At 44.9% G+C, this 13650-nt stretch overlaps 1 protein-coding gene across 1 annotated transcript in view; it reads right to left on the reverse strand.

Annotated features, from left to right (window-relative positions):
- The window catches only part of ZBTB40 (zinc finger and BTB domain containing 40), a 69750-nt gene extending 63383 nt beyond the window's left edge, over positions 1 to 6367 (reverse strand). The window contains exon 1 of the mRNA XM_059690898.1: positions 6207 to 6367. The gene's annotated coding sequence lies outside the window, so the exon portion shown is untranslated. The remainder of the gene's footprint in view (positions 1 to 6206) is intronic.
- Between the last annotated feature and the right edge of the window lie 7283 nt (positions 6368 to 13650).

Below are 13650 nucleotides of genomic sequence, written 5' to 3' on the forward strand. Positions count from 1 at the left end.
GGAAGATCCAACAGTAACGCTGCAGCCTAGAAAGCTGAGAATCAGAGAAGAAACTAGTTAACACACTAGTTTAACTCTTGCAATATTTTCTGCAAGTCAGAAATAGTCACATTCTGTTCACTTTTGTTTTTATATTTAAAAAAGTCAAGTAACCAATTTTTGGAACCTCAGCAGCTATTACTGTAATACTTGTAATCCTGTACAGTGGGGCCTTGACTTACGAGTGTCCCGACTAACGAGTTTTTCGAGATACGAGCCATCTCTCGGCCGATTTCTTGCTTTGAGTTGTGAGCTAAAATTCGGGTTACGAGCCAGCTTCAGATACCCCACCACTAGTTGGCGCAGCAAACGTCACAGTGAATGCCACAACATCAGCCCAGCATCACGTGTCTCACTCGTTCACTTTATGATTTGACATACAAGAAATTTGAGTTACGAGCTCCACCACGGAACGAATTAAACTCGTAAGTCAAAGCCCCACTGTATTTCTAATCTCCCTCATCCTTCTTGGGCCCTTTCCTTCATAAAATATTCCCTATTATTTGTCCCAAGAACCAGACTCTAGGATAGTGATGGTGAACCTATGACACACGTGTGAGAGGTGATACACGAACTCATTTTTTGGGTTGATTTTTCTTTGTTGAATGGCATTTAAATATATAAAATAAATATCAAAAATATAAGTCTTTGTTTTACTATGGTTGCAAATATCAAAAAGTTTCTATATGTGACACGGCACCAGAGTTAAGTTAGGGTTTTTCAAAATGCTGACACGCCGAGCTCAAAAGGTTCGCCATCACTGCTCTAGGATGTATAGCAGAGGCCATTCATCCAAATACCTCCAAAGGTCAGGCAGATGTAAAATCTGATATTTAAATGTAAGCGACTAATTGTTAAACACTATATGGACCAAACTCTGGCCTACAAAAGATTTCTACAGAGGTGGCATTTTTACAAAATAGCCTAAGATAAAGATTTAAAAGATATTTCCTTCCTCTTATTTCCCTTCCAGTACTAATAAAACCAGAAATTACATCTATATATTGACTTTCCCAGGGGTCTTAGTATTAGAGAAGCTCTGAGTAAAGTTGTTTTCAAAAAGAAACCCTTGCCCTAACCGGTTTGGCTCAGTGGATAGAGCGTCAGCCTGTGGACTCAAGGGTCCCAGGTTCGATTCTGGTCAAGGGCATGTACCTTGGTTTCAGGCACATCCCCAGTAGGGAGTGTGCAGGAAGCAGCTGATCAATGTTTCTCTCTCATTGATGTTTCTAACTCTCTATCCCTCTCCCTTCCTCTCTATAAAAAACCAATAAGATATATTTTTTTTAAAAAAAAGAAAAGAAACTCTTTACTTTCACAGGTACAGAGGGACTCCAGGACAAATGCAGGCAAGCATCATCTCCTCCTTACTCCTCTGTCTCTGCCTCCTGGATTCTATCCCTCTCCCCCTCCCCATTTCCCTCCTAACCCTCATCTCCTAACTGAAGAACTGAATCCATTGGTAAGAAGTTGATGCCCAGAGCCAAACAATTAGGCTGCTACTTCTCTTCCTTTCACTTGTCTGAAGAAACAAATTCGGTATCTCCTAACAAGGTTGCCAAGACAATATGTCCCCATTGCACCAGTCTCATGTAAAACAAGGATCTATAAAGGATTTCTGAAGCACCTCATTGGGTAAACATCTCTATTACAAAGACCATTCAACTATGCTTGACTGCTTTAGGCCGGAAACAAGGCTGGAAAGATAATTTCAAAACTCTGAGATCAAGGCCATACAACTGTAGAAAGTAACTGTTTCCAGGGGGAGTCTCATCACTGCTTTCATTTGGTGATGTGACATTTCATTGTTGGCTCTGCACCCTTTGAGGGGTCAAGGACTGAGATCTGATTAATGTAATGGGCTCTCTCCCCAGAAAAACAACATTCACACAAACTTGCAGGCAAATGCAAAGGGTTCATGGATCCCTTGCAGCTGGGCCATTCACACCAGATTAACAATCCTTGCTATAGCACATTTACTTCATCTAAGGAAAGGAAATACTTGATGTCATGATTTTGAGGACTTGACAGCATGATCTGGAGGATAACAACATTAGGGAAGTGTAAGGTAAGTTAGCTTTCTTTCCTTTCCCTTCTCTCCCTTGAGGCCTGCAGGAGTCTCAAAACTGCATACTCTCTGCAAATAAAACACTGCATACCCTGCATGATGTTTAAAAAGTGACAATCTCACCTTGAATTTAAATGATCTTATTATTTAATTTTTCCTCTGTGGTTATAGCTTGCTTTTTCCACGTTATCAAGATGATGACGTTAGAAGGCAGGCTATTGGAGATCCAGAAACCATATATCCCAATCCAATGCCCTTGTAAAAATCAAAGCGCTCACTCTCTGGAAGAGCTGAAAGAGGCTGAGGGGTCGCCGCCTGCCCCCAGGGCACTGGCACAGGCAGAACTTCAGAAAGGTAATGTAAATACTCAGTATGAGGCAACAGGGCATACCAATTTGTTTTTCAATCTATTTTATTTCAGTTCAAAGCCTCGTTGCAGACAGGTAGTCCAAGAAAACAAGCCACATTTTAGTTATCCTCAGTCTTCCTCCATCTCCTAAAGCAGCTGAGCATTGTCAGAGTGTGGCTCTTTTTCCTGCGCTGCCTGTCTGTAATGATGCTTTGAACCGAAATAAAATAGATTGAAAAACACATCAGTATGCCCTGGCTCTCCCTGAAGTTTTATATTATCCTTCAAAGCCAGCGTTACCACCTACTCTTTACTGGAACCCAACAGACCCAAATCACAGAGTGAAACTGCAAGTGAAGGTCCCACCCAACCCTAAAATAGCCATTTAATTCGGGGCTTGTTGTTTAACATTGCATTAACATGCCACTCTCTGTCCGGTTCCGTGCTCCATTTGCTGGGCTGGATTATATCTTCTGATGACAAGTGCCATCTGGTTACTGGATACAGTTTAAAGCAAACCTTGACATTGCTGATCTTATATAGTTTACTTGATTTATTACTGTCTCTGTAATTTTCCGTGTTCATGAGCCCAAACATCATATTATTTTTACCTATTTAAGAAGTCCCCTAAACGTATTTAAAGCAGGACATTAAAAATAGTGCAACATTATTTTGAAAACTTTTAGAGGAAACCCAAATCATTTGCAAACAAATTTTGAAATGATCTCCAACTAGAGTCTGAAGCCTATCATTTTTGCTAGCATGCCTCTTTCATGTGTGCAATGGAGGAACAGTTTCGAGCTTAAAACACTAAAATGATGAAAAATGCTCTAAATAGACATTTGTATAATTAGGTTGAAAAAAAATTACATCCCAGTTGGAAAAGATCAACTCTTAAGAGAAACATTAAGAAAAAATAAGATTTGTTCCTCTTCCCCCAAAAGACAGAAACACATACACACATCCCTTCAATTTTGTCTATAACATTCTTCTGGATTTTTGTAATTATTTACCATTTTACATAAGTTTCCATTTGGGGCCAAACTTCATTAGTTTCCTCTGATTGGAATTTGGCAACATATATAACAACAAGAAAACTCAGAACCTATTTTTACATGTTCTCTAACTTAATCCACACAATAACTCTTTAAGGAGGTACCATTATCCACATTTGGCAGATCAGACAACTAATCTGTAACTGGCCCACTGGCATGCAGCTCTATCAGCAGCAAAGCTATGTTCAGGGCCAGGGACTCCAGACATGTCTGAGAACCACAGCACAATCACTCATTTCTTTCCGTTCTGCAGCACCCCAAGTTCTTGTCAGCTCATAGGCTTTAAACCTGCTGGAAAGTTCTGCCTTCCCACTTCTCTCCCTTTTCCCTTCTTGCTGGACTGGATCCTTGTCACTCAACAAGTTTCAGCTTAAACTTTTCCAAGGCCCTCTTGGTAAAAAGGATCTCTCAGGTTAGCACTGCTTTGTTTCCTTTTAGCAGTTGCCTCAATTTGGAACAACTTGGTTATTTCTTCACATCTCAGACACTGTTTTAGGTCCATCTTGCTTACTCTGGTATTCACAGGGTCTAGCACAATGGTGTCTGGTACAAAGCAGGCACCCAATGTTTGCTCAAGGAACAACCTGGATTTGTTTATTTAATATTTACCAGATGACTGCTTGTGGGCACTGGCTAGCAGCTGATACAAAAGACTGCCCTTGAGGACCTCCCACATTGGTGGAAAAGATGGACTAATACAGGGTGGTGAGTGTGATCCGTTCAGGTTCAGATCCCAGGCCCTTATGCATTAGCTATGTAACCTTGTAAATCTCTTCTGAGTCTCAGTGTCTTCATCTTTAAAATGGTAGTATTAATACTACCTATGTCATAATGTTGGTGTGAAGACTAAAAGATAATCCATGCAAATCAAGCACATAGTGTAAAGCAGGCTCAAAGAGCTCTGGGCAACACAGGAATTAATAAATATTAACTACTCATCTGTTATGATGCTCTGACAGCTGTATTTGAAATTATCGTTTACTTGTGTGCCATTTGTCCAAGCCCCTGTATAATTTAAATTCTGTGGAAGGACAAAGTTCACATGGATCCTTTCACCGCTGTATTTCCAGGGATTTGGATCATCCCTAGTACATATAGATGGTCAACAAATACTGAATGATTTATGAATGCATGCATGCAAACATAACATTCTGAAATCATTTGTTAAATTAGTGATGAATATGCCAGGATTGCGGGCTCAATCTCTGGTGTGGGATGTGCAGGAGGCAGTAGATCAATGATTCTCTCTCATCATTGATGTGTCTATGTCTCTTTCCCTCTCCCTTCCTCTCTGAAATCAATAAAAGTGTATTAAATAAATAAATTAGTCATGAATAGCTAGGTTTGGGAACTACTGCCATATATAAAAGGCATCTAAACTAGAAAGTGGAGTGTGGCAGAAGTTTGAAGATTTAGCCAAGTAGAGAGATATTTCACTTTGGGGTTGTAATTAAATCTACATAAACCACACAAAAGATTTGGATACAATTCCAAGCGGGGGGAACCAATAGCCCCAGACAGAGAGAGTTGAAAGAAGAAATTCTGAGCAGTAAGGCATGGCTCACCAGGCAGGGGGCTTCCAGGCATGACCTATACAACCTGAGATCTAGGACCACCAGAAACAGCTCAACCACTCAGAAACTAAGATTCCTGCTCGTAAGTGGAAACATGGACACTTGCTTATAAAGTGTTGTTAGCACAAAAATGCTGAGTAGGAATGTAATAAACCACCTGACTTCTGGTAGGAGCTGGGCGATGGTATTATTGTTATTTAAATTAGCGGAAACAATTCCCACTCTGAATAATACGACATTAAGACCAGAAGAGAGAATGGAAGTCATAGTGTTTTGTCAAACAGCTCTAGGTGCAAGGGACGGGTGCAGGAGTTTCTCATGAGGTGTGCAGTGACCCGAGAAATCGCTGGACAACATGGACCCAGTCATTTGTGTCTAGGGTAGGGGTCCAGGGTAGGGGTCCAGGGTAAGGGTCGGCACTCCTTCTGTGAAGGGCCAGACAGATATCCTCCGCTTTGTGGGGCAAGCGATCGATGTCATGCAACATGGGACTCTCCCAGCTCGGCTCCTGCAGCAGGAAAGCAGCCATAGACAACACATAAACAATGGACGTGGCTGTGTGCCAACGAAACTCCCTTTACGGGCTCCGAAATCTGATTTCATATAACTGTCACAACTCATATGAAATATCCTCTCCCCCGCCCCCCAACCATTTAAAAATGTAAAATCCATTCTTAGTTTCGGGAGGGGGACGCTGGGGGACGGATTTGGCCCTAGGCCAGAGGGCCCGCGCCTGGCGAAGGGACTTGGGGGGGGGAGGGGGGAGGAAAGGGACCGAGAAGCTCGGCAGCGGCAGCGCGAGGCCGCGATTCGCCGAGGAGCAGGGGTGCGGGGCTAGGGCTGGCCCGGGAGAGAGAAGGCCCCCGTGGGGGGGCGCCCAGCCGGGACCCGCCGCCTTTCCCCGCCGGAGATGAGAGCCGAGCCTGCGCTCCGGGTGTGGGCCGCCCCTGGGGGTCCCCGTCCCGGGACGGGGGAGAGGCGGGGGGCGGCTGGGACTGGGCAGAGCCCGCGGAGTTCGACACGCGGAAGGGTCTCTGTGACCCCCTCATTTGGGGCGCCTCTCGAGCCTCAACTACAAAAGGGGTCTCCACGCTGAATCCTCGCCCCGTTTCTATGGTTACCTGTTCAGCACCGATTCAAACTGCCGTTCTTTATTGACAGCGCCATAGAGGACACGAACACTCCTGCCCGAAGGGAACAATAAAGATTTCTCCATTCAACAGCGCCAGAGACGCCACAAGGCGGCCATCTTGAGGCTGGCGAGGCAGGGATATCAGGGAGGAGGGGGAGGCCCGGCCTGCCCCGCGCGCCGCGGTCACGTGCTGGGGGCGGGCCTCCGGGGCGGGGCCTGCGTCACGCATGCGCTCTCCACCAACGCCAGGACCCTGGGGCCAGTCTGGTGCTCTCCTCGCCGCTCGTCTTCGCTCCTGTCCGCACACTTTTAGGAAAGTTCTAACTGGGTCCCACCGTCCCTCGCCGAGGCAGCCCTGGGGTTAGGATCTTATTTCAGAGGATGGCGGAAAGGTATACACAAAAGATTTCCAAAACATCACGTTCACGTGTCAGGCGGAGACGGGACCTGAGGCTTATCCCCGGGCGTATTCTCATTGGTGGAGAGGCTTGACACCGCTCAGACATGATTGGCTAACAGGCCCGCACCAACCAATCGTGTCTTGAAGGCATTCTTTTTTATCCCGCCTCTACTCCCAATTTTAATATTTAGGGTTTTGGAGAAAGCGTGTTTACGGCAGTTTGTTTACTAAATTCCCGTCTTCCGCACTTTGTCGCACACCATACGTTCCACGTTGACGCTCCTCTTGCCAGCCTCACACAGCCAGGCAGGTGAAGTCGGATGCAGACAGCCCCAGACCCAGGCAGGTGAAGTCGGATGCAGACAGCCCCAGGCCCAGGCAGATGAAGTCGGATGCAGACAGCCCCAGGCCCAGGCAGGTGAAGTCGGATGCAGACAGCCCCAGGCCCAGGCAGATGAAGTCGGATGCAGACAGCCCCAGGCCCAGGCAGATGAAGTCAGATGCAGACAGCCCCAGACCCAGGCAGGTGAAGTCGGATGCAGACAGCCTCGGACTCATCAGGTCAGGGCCGCGTGCGCCCACCGCGCTGCGCGCTGTCCCTCTGACACGCAGCCACTTTTTCTGTCACCGCCAGTCACGCTGCCCAAATCCACGTGTCTCGGTACAATGCCGGGCTCCCTGTGTGTTACAGCTGTTGCCTCCACAGTGTCAACATTCGGTCATTGTCAGACTGACTCCACTCCATCACCGTTTTTAATCACAAATTCAATCCACTGGGCAGAACTGTCATTCACATTGTCAGTGGCCCCTCATTTTTACCGTCACTGTCTGATATGCAAACACTGTCAATGACCACAAAGTTCAAGCTGTTCTGTACAACGTTAGCACTTGGACTGTGTGCCCAGCTGTCACCCTTTCAGTTGTCTTCACTGTCACTGCCACTCGCCTACTTTCACTGCCACACAGTCACACCAATATTTAGCAAGCCCCCTCCGCTACACAGCTGTCCTTGTTACTGTCCAATTGATCACTTTCACTGTTATACTCACACATCACTGTCTCCTTCAGAGTCAGATTTAATGTAGCTGACATTCGGTCACTTTTGTAGTCACTCGAGCCACAACATAGCTGTTGAATCGCCTAATCATTTATTTCCACTATCCTTGCATTCTCCTTTAGTAAGAACCCTCAATATAGGGTTGCCAGATTTAGCAAACAAACACCTACAATGTTTCTTGGCACATAGGTGCTCAAGAAATACTGGTCGAATGAATAGATTTAAAAAACACAGTAGTGCCCTAACTGGTTTGGATCAGTGGTTAGAGTGTAGGCCTGCGGACTGAAGGGTCCCAGGTTAGATTCTGGTCAAGGTCATGTTCCTTGGTTGTGGGCACATCCCCAGTAGGGGGTGTGCGGGAGGCAGCTGATCGATGTTTCTCTCTCATCGGTGTTTCTAACTCTCTATCCCTCTCCCTTCCTCTCTGTAAAAAAAATAAATAAATAAATAATATTTTAAAATAAACAACAACAGCCCTAACTGGTTTGGCTCAGTGACTAGAGCAGGGGTGGGCAAACTTCTTGACTCCAGGGCCACAATGGGTTCTTAAACTGGACCGGAGGGCCGGAACAAAAGCATGGATGGAGTGTTTGTATGAACTAATATAAATTCAAAGTAAACATAATTACATAAAAGGGTACGGTCTTTTTTTTGTTTTGTTTTATTCATTTCAAACGGGCCGGATCCAGCCCGCAGGCCGTAGTTTGCCCACGGCTGGACTAGAGCATCGGCCTGCAGACTGAAGGGTCCCAGGTTCGATTCCAGTCAAGGGCATGTACGTCGGTTGCAGGCACATCCCCAGTAGGGAGTGTGCAGGAGGCAGCTGAATCAATGTTTCTCTCTCATCGATGTTTCTAACTCTCTATGCCTCTCCCTTCCTCTCTCTCTAAAAAAAAAAATCAATAAAATATATTTTTAAAAAACACAAAACAACAACAACAACAACACAGTATTATTCCAACATACTGTATGTGAATGTGGATGACTTGAGGCTTACCAGTCACAAACAACAGGGATAACTTTACGGGTACAATCTGTTCTCCCTCTTCCACTTACCCAAACTCTGCATCCTATCGGGATTTGAGGAGAAAGTGGGAGACATGTGGCCACTATGCCTAAACTGAATTCCTAGGACCGTGTTTGCAAAGTGTAGGTTTTTTTAAAGTTTTTATTTCTTATTTTATTTTATATTCTAAAACAAAAATACATTTGCCGTGGAGCATTTGGGAACATTGGAAGGAGTCCCTCCTTCTGAAGGGTTGTTTTAGACATAAAGACTGCCGTCCCTGCTCTTGCTGGTTTGGCTCAGTGGATAGAGCATTGGCCTGTGGACCAAAGGGTCCCGGGTTCGATTCTGGTCAAGGGCACATACCTTGGTTGCAAGCTCCTCCCTGGCCTGGGCCCTTTTTGGGGCATGTGCAGGAGGCAACCAATCGATGTGTTTCTTTCACATCAGTGTTTCTCTTGGTCTCTCTCTTCCGCACTCTCCAAAAGATCAATGGAAAAATATTCTTGGGGGAGGATTAACAACAACAACAACAACAAAAGAACACCATTCCTCAGTCACCCCAACACGCACACATAGCCAATGGGTCAACGGCTGCAGCTTCTCCATCATTGTTTACTTGTGGTTTTGCATTACCAGAAACTCCCATGGAGATGCCTGCACCTTCTAGGCAGGAGGAAACGGACTCAGAGGAAAAAAAAAAAAATTTGCTCTAGGTAACACAGCTGCTAAGCAGTGGAATTGGGGTTTAAAACTAGGAAGTCTGGCTCTAGAGCCTTAATTTTTTTACCCCAGAATAATGACTTATGGTTTTTACAAAATATATAGGTTCACTGTGAACAATTCCTGGGTTACCAAAAACAAAAACAACAACAACAACAAAAACACACACAAGAGAGTTAGAAGCAGAATCACTAACAATTCTACCACTTGGCGGTGACATTGCACTTTAGGGGAGCATTTCTCCATCTCTGGGCAGATACACTCAGATAGGAGATGGACAGACAATAATGACGATAATGACAGTCCCCCAGGGAGCACTGTGTGCTGGGTGCTGTGCTGAGTGCTTTCCATGAATTAACACATTTAATTTACTCAGACACGAATAGACAGCATTTTATTAAAATGAGTTCATTTAACATATTCAGGGGTCACATCAGCAGCCAACCACCTGGTGGTGTTTTCCCCAAATCTGGTTCTTTTCTCGGTCTTTGCTGTCTCCTCTCTGCCTTCCAATCAGTTCTTAAGCCCAGCGTCCTTGGGCTGCAAAAGCCGAGTCTTTAAATAGCATCCTCGCACAGCTGCCGCCTGGTCAAATGTCTCTGCTGTTCCCCCAGGCGGTGGTGTTATTGGCAGAAGTGGATTTTGCTAGAGGCTCAACATACGCTTTTTATTTCTTAGAGTAGGTATCTGGGCCTTGGCATTCTTTTTCCTGGCTTTCTAAGTGTTAGGATTTCACTCCCCTTTTCTCTGATCCAGCTGAAGCTTGGTGTTTAGATCTTGACCAGTGGAGACCAGAGAGTCTCAGGAGAGGATGCTGGTGGAATTTGCCAAATGACTCAGAAAGGTCAGCTGCCTGCTTATCCATCTGGGATGACAAAAGATGGAGAAGGAGGGAGCTTGCCTTGTTTTTGTGTGTGTGTGTTTAAAATATATTTTTTTGATTTTTTTTTTTAGAGAGAGGAAGGGAGAGGGAGTTAGCCCCTCCAAAGGGGCTGTCGGCCGATGAGAGTCCGGAGCACTTCGGTGGTTCTGGCTCTACCAGCATCATATACTGTGAATGAACCGCTTCCCTCAGCTTCCCCGGAGACAAGAGGCAGTCTTGAATATAGAATGACGGCGCCAACAGCTCCCCGGAGATGGAGAGTCCACCAAGCCTGCCTCTCCGCTCTGGCTCCCCAGCTCAGAGCATAGCCCACCCACCATTCCCTGCCCCATTGGTCAGGTCAGACACCTTTGTCGCTCAACCAGTCACCGAGTCTTGTTGATTCTGCCTCTAAATATGCTCTCTCCACATCCACAGGCAAAGTCCAAGTGACCTTTACCTCTCACCTACTGGGACATCCTCCTGGTGCCGTCTCTGTTTCTATCCTTTGTTCTATAGACAGCACACCAGGCCAGTCTTACATCTCTGTTAGAACCAACTTTATAAACGTATAAGAAAGTTACACCCAAGACAATCTACTCATTTAAAGTGGAATTTGGGGCAGTGTACACACTTGTGTAACAAATTGAAACAGGGCATTTTTGCTTTTTTAGAGCAGTTTTAGGTTCACAGCAAAATGGAGAGAAAGGTACAAAGATTTTCCATAGCCTCCTGCCCCTGCACATGCATAGCCTTCCCTACTATCAAACCCCACACCAGAATAAATGTGTTACAACCATGTGTTACAACTGCTGTACCTCCATTCACAGACCATTGTCACCCAAAGCCCATCGTTTACATGAGGGTTTGCTCTTGGTGTTGTATATCTATGGGTTTGGGCAAGTGTGTCCACTATCACAGTGCCATACAAATAGTGTCACTGGCCTAAAATCCTCTGTGTTCTGCCTATTCACCGCTCCCTCCCCCAGCCCCAACCATTGGCAACCCCTGATGTCTTGACTGTCTCCATAGTGTTGCCTTTTCCAGGATGTCCTACAGTTGGAATCACACAGTATGTAGCCTTTTCAGATTGACCTCTTTCACGTAGTCATAAGCATGTACGTTCCCTCCGTGTCTTTGCATGACTGGACAGCTCATTGCTTTTTAGTGCTGAATAATATTCCACAGCTTATCCATTCGCCGACTAAAACGTATTTTGGTTGCTTGTAAGTTTTGGCAATTATGCCTACAGCTGCTATAAACAACTCTGTGCAGGGTATTTTGTGTGTATGTGTGTGTGGACATACGTTTTCAGTTCACTTGGGTAAATAACAAGGAACGCAATTGCTGGGTCCTATTGTGAGGGAATGTTTAGTTTTTATAAGAAACGGTTCATCTGTCTTCCAAAGTGGCGGCACCGTGTTGCATTCTCACCGGCAATGAATCGGAGTTCCGGTTGCCGCACATGCTCATCTGCATTGGGTGTTGTCAGTGTTTTGGATCTGGGCCTTCCTAATAGGTGCATTGTGGTATCTCTCATTGTTGTCTTCACTTGCATTTCCCTGGCGACATATTATGTGGAGCATCTTTTCAGATGCTTACTGGCCATCTGTGTATCTTCGGTGTGGGGTTTGTTAAACTCTCTGGCCCATTTTAAAAGCAGGTTGTTTGCTTTCCTATTGTTGAATTTTAAGAGTTCTTTGTGTATTTTGATAATAGTTCTGTATCAGACTGGGAGAATACATTTTCAATATACGTGACTGACTTCAATATCAGAAATGAACAGCAAATAAGAAAAAAAGGAGGGGGAGAATTCTATGTAAATATGTGAAAAGGAAAAGATGTGGGCAAACAATTCACAGAACCAGGAAACCAGAAACCAGAACGACTAATAATCAGAGAAATGCAAAGTAAAGTGAGAAATGGATACAACTTTAAATCCAAAGATACAATATGGGGTAATATCAAACTGCCAAAGGTGTGGCGAAAAAGCAACCCTTACACATACTGGCAGGGGTAGGCAAACTTTGGGGACCAATTGGAGGTATTTAGTGGTAGGGACAAAGGGCATTCTCACTTTATACTGCAAACCCTGTATATAAACCCCGGAGAAATTCTTCTTTAAGCATACAAAGAGAGATGTTCAAAGATGTTTATTGCAGCCTTGTTTATAATAACAGAGCTGGAAATAACCATTCTTCAATAAGAAATTGCTAAATAAAATGGAATATATGGAAAGAATGGAATAGAATGCAACAGTCAAGAGGACTAGACCTACATTAACGAATATTAATAGATTTCAAAGAAGCAGAATGAGACATGCAGCAATGTATCACTTAAGTACATTAAATATACTAGTGCACATCATATGTTGTTCATATAAATGCATATCTATGTATTTAAAATGTAAGTGTATTTATAAGCTATAAGTATAAATAAAATGGACAGAGAACCTGAGAACAGTGCCTATGGGATGAGGGGAATGAGACTGGAGATTGAAGATGAACAGAAAATATTCAATTAAAAAATGAAGCAATAATCCTATATAATAAAAGGCTAATATGCAAATTAACCAGACGGCGGAATGACCAGTCACTATGATGTGCACTGACCACCAGGGGGCAGATGCTCAATGCAGGAGCTGCCACCTGGTGGTCAGTGCACACCCACAGGGGGAGCGCCCCTCAGCCAGAAGCTGAGGGCTGGCAAGCGCAGCAGTGGAAGCGGAAGCCTCTCCTGCCTCCACGGCAGCGCTAAGGATGTCCAACTGACAACTAACCGGGGGAGCAGGCCTAAGCAGCCAGTCGGACATCCCCCGAGGGCTCCCGGACTGCAAGAGGGCACAGGCTGGGCTGAGGGACCCCTCCCCCCAAGTGCACGAATTTTGTGCACCGGGCATCTAGTAAATAAAACAAAAAGAAATGATAAATATGAGTCAACCTGGGGCAAGACTGAATGAAGCTCCTTACGTGTAAATCTGGGCTCAGTTCATCTTTAAAGCCACAAAACTCCCGGTTTTACAAATAATCGATACTCCCTAGTGTTACTTGACTGACTGGCTGACAACTCCCCAAACGGAAAATCGCTGAGTCTGATGTGAAGCCTCGTGGGAACAGTGTGACGATTCATGCGAATACTTTCCTCTTAGGGGCTAGCATCCTTTGCCTCCGACGGTTTAATCTCATCGAGCGGTGCTCTCACAATTTCAAGTTATTTCTTGTGAGGCCATTATCATTGCTGGGGTTTTTTTGTTTCTCATTTGGCATTGTGTTTCTAAAGCATCGCTTTCCCTGCAGGTTTTGAGCCATCTGCGATAAAGGAGGTACTTAGGATTTCAATAACAACAAAAACAGATTAACTAAAGGCTTGCCTTTCATGTTGAGTG

Source organism: Myotis daubentonii, chromosome 3 (genome assembly GCF_963259705.1).
Source record: "Myotis daubentonii chromosome 3, mMyoDau2.1, whole genome shotgun sequence".
In the NCBI taxonomy this organism is placed as follows: domain Eukaryota; kingdom Metazoa; phylum Chordata; class Mammalia; order Chiroptera; family Vespertilionidae; genus Myotis; species Myotis daubentonii.